Source organism: Nelumbo nucifera, chromosome 3 (genome assembly GCF_055504915.1).
Source record: "Nelumbo nucifera cultivar China Antique chromosome 3, China Antique-T2T, whole genome shotgun sequence".
Taxonomy (NCBI): domain Eukaryota; kingdom Viridiplantae; phylum Streptophyta; class Magnoliopsida; order Proteales; family Nelumbonaceae; genus Nelumbo; species Nelumbo nucifera.
In genome coordinates this window covers 54,217,177-54,225,631 of record NC_142651.1, presented here as the reverse complement: position 1 = coordinate 54,225,631, position 8,455 = coordinate 54,217,177, and the positions used below count along the sequence as shown (strand labels likewise).

The 8,455-nt window shown below is 32.6% G+C and overlaps 1 non-coding gene across 1 annotated transcript; it reads left to right on the top strand.

Annotated features, from left to right (window-relative positions):
- The first annotated feature begins 940 nt into the window (after positions 1-940).
- On the top strand, positions 941-1,013 carry TRNAE-CUC (transfer RNA glutamic acid (anticodon CUC)). Its single transcript has one exon. It is a non-coding gene; the product is annotated as a tRNA-Glu (tRNA).
- Positions 1,014-8,455: the final 7,442 nt, after the last annotated feature.

Sequence of the window (8,455 nt, the reverse complement as noted above, 5' to 3'; positions counted from 1 at the left end):
ACAAATGATATGGAAACACTTGGATAGTTGATGCACTAGAGAAATGTACAAAAATTGCTTAAGTACATTAATAATACTAAATCTAATGCTGAATTATCTACAAATAAGATATAAATATATGAGAAATGCACACTTTAATAAGTTATATGAAAAGAAACATTACAACCAACAATAACTAGACCTTAGAACATGTACACATCATACAATATTTACTACTCTATTTCAGTTTTTGTAATTATCATTTTCAATTTTTATTATTTTTTTGGAAAATTTATTTCTTTAGTATTTTTATATAAATAATAACTCTACTTTTTCAAATAATAAATATGTTTTCATTTTTAACATATAATTTATATGTAAAATAAAACATATAAATCATTGATGTAAAATAAATTATTTTTATAAGTCTTAGTTTTTATTAATTTTATAGAAAAAATTAAATCTTAAGTTATTTAGGCCTACTAAAGAGCTAAAGCGTTCATGACTTCCATTTAGGCCAAGTTTGAGAGTGCTTAAAAATAATTGTTTATTCAAATGAGCATTTATTTTGAGTTGAGACCACACCAATAAGCACTTTTAGGTATTTGGGAAATAAGCCAAAATAAACACTTATTTGAGAAGGCCAATATTTGGGCTTATTTTTAAGTGTTCATTTCATAAACACTTATTTCCTTTCTAGGCTATCTTGGCCTGCCACATCATTCATCATTTTGAAAATACTGATACTACCCCCTATTTATAAGTGCTTTTTTACCAAATGATCATGAGCGATTATTAGGATAAGCACTTGTTTTTTAAATAAGCATTCGCAAACTTGGTATTAGTGTACAACGAGTATGAACCCGATTAAGCCAGACCTAGCTCATGTCCCATTATTTATGTGGAGAGAGCCAAAGGGTGCAAAACTGGTTTATAGCATATTGGTGCAAATGTCTCAAGTTCCGTTGTAGTCTAGTTGGTTAGGATACTCGGCTCTCACCCGAGAGACCCGGGTTCGAGTCCCGGCAACGGAATGAAGCTTTTTCATCTTCGTTTATAATAAAAAAAACTGGCAGAATCACGTTTTCTTAACCCAATGCCATCTCCATTTCCTTTTTGATTGTCAACTTTATATGCCTCTGTTCATCAGTGTTCATCTCTAATCGATATTGCTTGATGTTTGTTACAAATGCAAGGCAATGGAAATTGAGTTGTCTTATATTGCTGTAAGTGCAATCGGGTCGGGTCAGATCTGATTATTCCGACTAATAATTGATTTTGTACCGGCTTCAAAATCACAGGCCAATAGGGCCTGATTCGGTACGGGTCTACACACTTTGGCCTACCATATTTCGAACCAGACCTGAATTATTGACTGGCCTACAGTTGCCATCCAACACTTTGATTTATGCTGCGTTTGGTTTGAAAGGCCATTTAATTTCTTCACGTTTTCTTTCAAACCAAACACAGCCTTAAAAACTTTCTTTAGCAATAATTTGACGCCCATTATTTCAATCTCCTTTTTCTTTTCTATTGTCTGCTCTAAAGTCTCATGATCCTCTTTAGCATAGGTGAAGTCATTTATAATAGCCAACCCAAAAGAACTCAATTAATCAACCTATTGACAGCATGGTACCAAGAACTTTAACCTAATATCTGAAAACCAAGTAAAATGTTTGTAATTTCAGTGTTATATCTGAAAACCCAGCTCATTTGTAGGTAAACAAGCTTAGCCATAGGAAATTTTCCTAAATTTTCTATAGGGCTGTCAACGGGTTGGGTCCGGACCAAAATCAGTTAGAATCGGAACTGACCTGACATAAAATGTTTAGGGCCCAATCGGTTTGGGTCCGTTGGATCTGTCGGGTTGGACCCGACCCATTGACAGTCCTAATTTTCTGTTGCTAACCAAGCATAACTCAACGATCTTTTAGCTTTTACTTGAAAGAATGCTAATGTAGTGAACATTTGCGAACAGCCGAACACCTCCTAAAATGAATCTACTAGCAAACCTGTCTATACACAAAAAATGGTTTCTGCCTAGGCCGAGTAGGTACTAGGTAATAGGGGAGCAACTCAGGTTGGCCCAAGTTAGCATTGTACACTTCTTTCGTCTTGGGCCTTTAGGCCAGGCCCATTCATATTTTGAGAAAAGCCCAACCCAAGCCCACCAAATTGTACCCATATGTAGTAGGCTGTAGGTAGCTTCCTTGCACTGTCATATCGGAGCATCTTGTGGTGTGGATGATTCAGACCTTTGAAATGGATTAGCCATATAAACAATGTCACAGTCCATTTTAGCCACATAACCCGCCTTTTATTTGTGGTTTTGACACAGTTAAAAGGATTTAATTATTTAATGTGAAACTTTTCCATAAAAGTATACTTATTTTATGTGTATCGGGATAAGTTTCGAGTTTAATTTTCACCATAGGTAGGGTGAGGAGAGAAACCGACCTAACATGAAGTATTGAGGACCCGGAACCATACTGGAGACTGATAGGGTCTATAGTTTTAGATCCATAATCAAATTGATTGGTTCTCGGGACAATCGGGGTCTGGTCTAATGAATCCGATTATAATAAATAAATATATATATATATATATATATGTTTAATATATATTAAATATTATATATAAAACTTGGGTCGGGTCTGAATCGATTTGAGACTGGGTGAAATTGGTTCCGAACCGATAATAATTGGGACACTATATCAAGACTCAAAATTGATCCATCAGTTCCAGTTCCTAGAACTAGAACCGGCCAAATTGGTTTGGGTTTATCAGATCGGACCCGACCCATTGACAACCCTAACCCGTCATGATCATCCTAGTTCATTTATGGTGATTTGGATGAACTGGAATTTGCTGATTTTTGAACAAACCAGACCCTCGGCGTGTTTGGATTTTGGCAAAGATTCATCTCAATGAAATTGATAAGATATTAGGTTCCACTCAGTTGAGTCAATCAACTTTAGCCGCAGCCCCTTCTCAAACTAGAGATAATCATGCTCTTTCTTCAATTTTCCTAAACTTAGGCGCTTTCTTTTAAGAGTTGAAAGAGTCCTCTTTTAGGTGAACGAGTTCTCAACCCTTTGGTTGAGTAAGTCCCCAAATCTTACTATCTCATTGTAATTCATCTTATAGTAATGGAGTACCATATAATTTCATTTTGTTTCTATTTGTTTAAGCAAATTTCTTTCATTTATTCTTTAGAGCTTGCAAGTTCATTGCTCTAACTCTCTTTTATCATCCAAAAATAGTATTGCAGGTTTAGAAAATAGGGCAAATGGTGTCCCTATTTTGACAATAAAATCATCAAAATTAGTTGACAAAGTTGCCTACATATCCAAATTCTTCCAAATGTGAGGTAAGACGTTGAAGGTCCAAATTGAAATTCAACACAAGACTCCAATTCGATATGCTCGTCTTGATGAAGAAATCAATAAGCTTAAGAAAGGCTACAAAAACCTCCAATAATATGCAAATTTATTAATAAAATGAAAAAATAGTAAGAAATTTTCAGTTCAAAAGTAATTTTTATCATTTAAAATATTTTAAAAACTTATAAGTAATGATAACAATCAATAAATATAACAACAAAAAGCAATTAATAAAAATAATATATACATTTTAAAGTTTCTTTAATTTAAAGCCCATTTAAAACACTAAAATTAAAATTATATATAATATAAAATAATAAAAATTAATAACAAATTAATAATATTGTATAAGGCTCCTTATGCCACAATTTCTTTTAACAAAGCTTGTGCTTCACATGGGTCTTATAACTATTAACCTAACAAATTTTAGATCTTCACTATTATGGAAATATAACCAATATCAAGGCTGGGGCAAGAGCAATACTGAATGGGACTCGATGTCAAAAGACAGAGAGGGAAAGGGTTTATGTGAGATCCGATGTCACAATAGGGAACAATAGGACCCAATGTAGAGAGAGGGGGTTGTGTATTGGGAAGGGGTTTATGTGCCCCTACTTGTATCTTCTTATTAACTGCTAGTTGGATCAAACTTGACAGTGAGCCAAATTTCATAAAAGATAAAAAATTATACATATAAAAATTTATTTCTTATTATTCACATAAAATTAAAAATATTATATAATATAAGCTTGATTAGACTCACGAGCTGAATTTCACTGGACCTTGAAACTTGGCTCAAAACTTGGTTTAGATTGAATCAATTTGAGCTTTTCACAAACTGGGCTCGAAAGTTTCATGAAAAAACTTGGTTCGCATCCACAGCTACCTTTAGATGAGCAAACAAAGCAGTTCATTTGATGGCAAAATTTACAAGAACCAAGTGGTGTCTCATTTTTCTCCTTAGATTATATTCCTCAATCTTTAGCGAGGTTTTGTATCTTGCTACACTCAATTAGGTCCTATAAATACATAACAAAAATAAGTTAGGTTTAATTGTTTTGTCGGATTCATCATCTTAGTGGAAAATATATGCCAATAATTTGAAAACAAAAAGGAGAGAAAAAGTGACTTCTTTCAATTAAAGAATCCAACTTTGAGAGAACCTGCAATTACATGGATTTTATCCCATGCTTTGGAGGGACACCGAGTGACCATCTCAGCTGCTGAATCAACCTCTGCATTTTATTGCCTCGTGCTAGATATAGGTTAATGCATGGTTTTCAAAACTGAATTCGAACGGATGGTTGGACCGTAAAAATTGGGAATCGGTTAAATGACTGGTTTTGGTTTTCATTAAAACGGGATTTTTGTCAAAAAAACGTTGATTTGATCAATAAACCGCTGACTTGGGCGGTTGAATCGTTCGAACTATTCAACGATTTTGATCATTTTTTTATTTTTTTATTTTTGTCAGAATGGATCATCCGTTTGATTCAAACAATCAAACTGTTCGACCCAAGAACTAGCCCCTTGACCGGTTTGTTGTCCGAGACGATTTTAAAAACCTTGGGGGAACCTTGTGGATGTTCGCATGGATGCTTTCAAAGTTTTTAATTGTGGATATTATTTCTTTAATTTGGTACTTGTGGGAGAATAAAGATGAAAGGATTTTTCAATTCAATAATAAGACTATCCTCTCTCTTATTATTTTGAGTCAAGACTTAAGTGCCTTCTTAGAGGTTAAAAGCTTTAAATCAGATTTGATGAATAGAAAATGTAAGATATTGGAGACTATTATGTGGAAATGCACCCCAATGGACACTATCAGGGTTAACTTTGATACATCTTGTACATAGGAAAATCTGATATCCAATATGATGATAGAAGGAATTAAAAATATTTGTAAAAGTCACCCCAACAAAAAAAAGTAATAGAAGAAACCATAAATTTATATAGGTCAACAGTGACATATTTCAAGTTTGAAATTAATTAGATTAGTTAAGTTAATTTGGTTACATAATTTCATTAGGTCACCTGGGTTAATTAAATTGACTTGATAATTTGGGTTTGGTAAGAATATTAGGTCAATTAGATTGATTATGTCAACCATGATAGTTCCACTTAATCAATTAATTAGTTGAATTAATTAAATCAATCTGGTAGTTAAATTAGGCTAATTTTGTAATTAATTATTTTTATTAGGTTTATTAATTATTAAGTCAATAGATAGAAAATAAATAAATTGTTTGTTCATTAATTTACTATTAATTTATTGTTAACATTTTATAGTTAATGAAGTTTATTAATAGAAAACGGAAAAGAGTAATTATTATAAAATTAATAGTAATAGTAATAGTAATTTCTATTAATTAGGAGTAACAAAAAATTAATAGAAAAAACGATAATAGAACATTAAATGACTTAATTAGCCTATTTACTATTAATTTACTGCTAATAATTCTTATTAACAAAATTTATTAGTAAAAAATAGTAAATCAAGTGAGAACATTAACAAATTAATTCTTAGAATTTCACTAACAAACTAACCATTAGAAACTCACTAACCAAAATGGTTATTGAAAGCCCATTTATGAATTTAAATTAAGGTTCATTCATCTTATTCTCTCAAAACGATTGATGTTTCTGGCATCAATCTCCCCCTCTTGAAAAGAAGTCATCCTCGAGTTGAATAAAAAAATGATTTGTCACCATGCCTCAACTGCATTTCTTTTTCATTGACCCTTCGATAGGCAATTGATGGTGTAAACCACCAATTTGGATTGTGGTTTTTCATTGTGCCTCATAACTATTGAAACACATTTTAACGCCCATTCAAAATGTTAAGAAGATGGCTGCCCATAAGGATCTTCATATACTTGTATAAAGCAATCAAAATCTCCTATTTGATTAGTATTATTTTCATCAATTTGAAATTGATCACAAACAATAGAAGATGCCTCATAAATAATACTCTTAATCAAACTTTGGAGGACTAGTTGTCTCCATTTTTAAATTAATTACGAATGATAGAAGATTCTTTATAAATAATAGACTTTTCATCAAGCTATGAAAAACCATACCAGACAATATAGTCTTCTTTATTTCATATTATTAATGAAAAGGGCACATAAGATTGTCATTGCATGTATTGATTGTTAACTTGGGCCATCAACATCTTACCTCACTTTTTGAAGAATTTAGGTGTGTAGACAGCTTTGTCAATCAATTGTGTTTTTAACTATAACATTTTGTAGAAAATTTTGATTAATGAACCATTAATTTGTTTGTTGTATTACAAAATAGACCTGAAGATCCTTCCGATGGTGTATGGCATGGCATTACCTATTTTGATAAAGATTTCATTTCCGGAATTAGAACATCATCTAGCTCATTTTCTAAAACTACAACACTGTTTATGGATGAGGAAAGAGAATAGAGCAATAAAGTTACAAGTTCTAACTCAACCCACTCTAATACCAACCAATTGGTGCAATTTAAATATGAAGAAAAAATGAAAGAAATTTGTTTAAAGAAAAAATGGAAAAAGAAGAAGGGAATTGAACAAAACTTTATTGATATAAGGTGAACAAAGAGGCAAAAGATTTAGGATTCACTCACCAAAGGGATTGGGGACTCACTTAAGAGATGACTCTCGCAACTCTGAAAAGAAAGGACTAAGCTTCACAAAACAAAAAGAAAAAAAAAAAAAAAAATTTGATTACCTCTAATTTGAAATTATAAGGCCTTTTCTTGGTACTTAACACAACACACTAACTTTTCAATGTAGGTGCTTATAGCGGAATTTGAATCCGCATCTCTGTTGGGACTTTCCAGTTAACATACCAATCAAGCCACCACTCAATTGGTATAAGGCGCTATATAGAGAACAAAAAAACTAGATGTTGGAACATTTAATATTTTTTATTAGAAATAGTAACATCATTAATGAAATATCAAGATGCAACTGTCAACCCCTATTACGGGGTGTTGAGCCCAAGGTAAACTTTCATTACAATATTTCCCAAAACAAGTTCTCCCTCACAGTCCCTTGTTTGGTTAAGTTATCAATTAATCCATTAGTTAACCTTATCGTCCACTTGAAACATGCATCAATCTCCCTTATTATGCTAAGGATTTCCTTTATCAATTTTCTATGTGTCCAAGCTCCCAAACAACTTGACTGCAACCATTCAATTAACAACTTAGAGACTTCTTCTATCTCAATTTGGTTTAACCCAAAGTGTTTGGCATATCTTACACCTTGAAGCAAAGCCATCACTTTCGCTCTTAACAAGTCCTTCACTTTTATTGGCCCTGAAACCATAGAAAATATTCTACTATCTCCATCTCTGAAATCTCCCCCTGTACTCGAAGGGTTTGAGTTACCTTCAGAGCTTCCATCAAAGTTCAACTTCATCATTTATTGTGTTGGTGGGGACCAACGTTCCTGTACAACAAGTTTTAGGGAAATTATAGCTGCCACCTCACCATAATTCCTGTAAATGTCCTCAACTAAGAAGCCCTTGAATAAATCAATTGATTTCAACTAATGAATAATCATAAATGGTTATTATTTCTACAATTTCCTCCTTGGATATTTTTACACTTTTAAAGATCCTATTGTTTCTTTCTTTTTAGACTAACCAAAGAATAGTTGTTATTGTAACTTTCCACATAATTCTTCTACACCTCTTTGGTTGCCTAAAAAAATTGGGTCAAAAAGTTTTACCACATCCAAAGGAAAGGTCCACACATATAGTCAAAAAGATAAGAAAACCAAGACTAAATAAAGAATGCAAAAGGACAAGAGATTAGGCGTGTGATCATCTCATTAGAACCCAAGGAAAGGCAACAAACATGGGGTGAAAAAAGGCAAAGATTTTGCCTTTTTTCTTTTCAATACATCCTAAATATTGAATTTTTGAAGTAGCACCTCTCAACAAAAAGCCCAAATTTTTGGAAGTACAGGGCTAAACCAAGCCTTCTTTAAAGGAAAGTTCCCTACAAGCTTAGATGATTGAATAAGGCCATTATAGACAAGGAAGTTTTCTAAATTTTGCCATCCAAGCATGATTTATCCAAGTAAACCAATC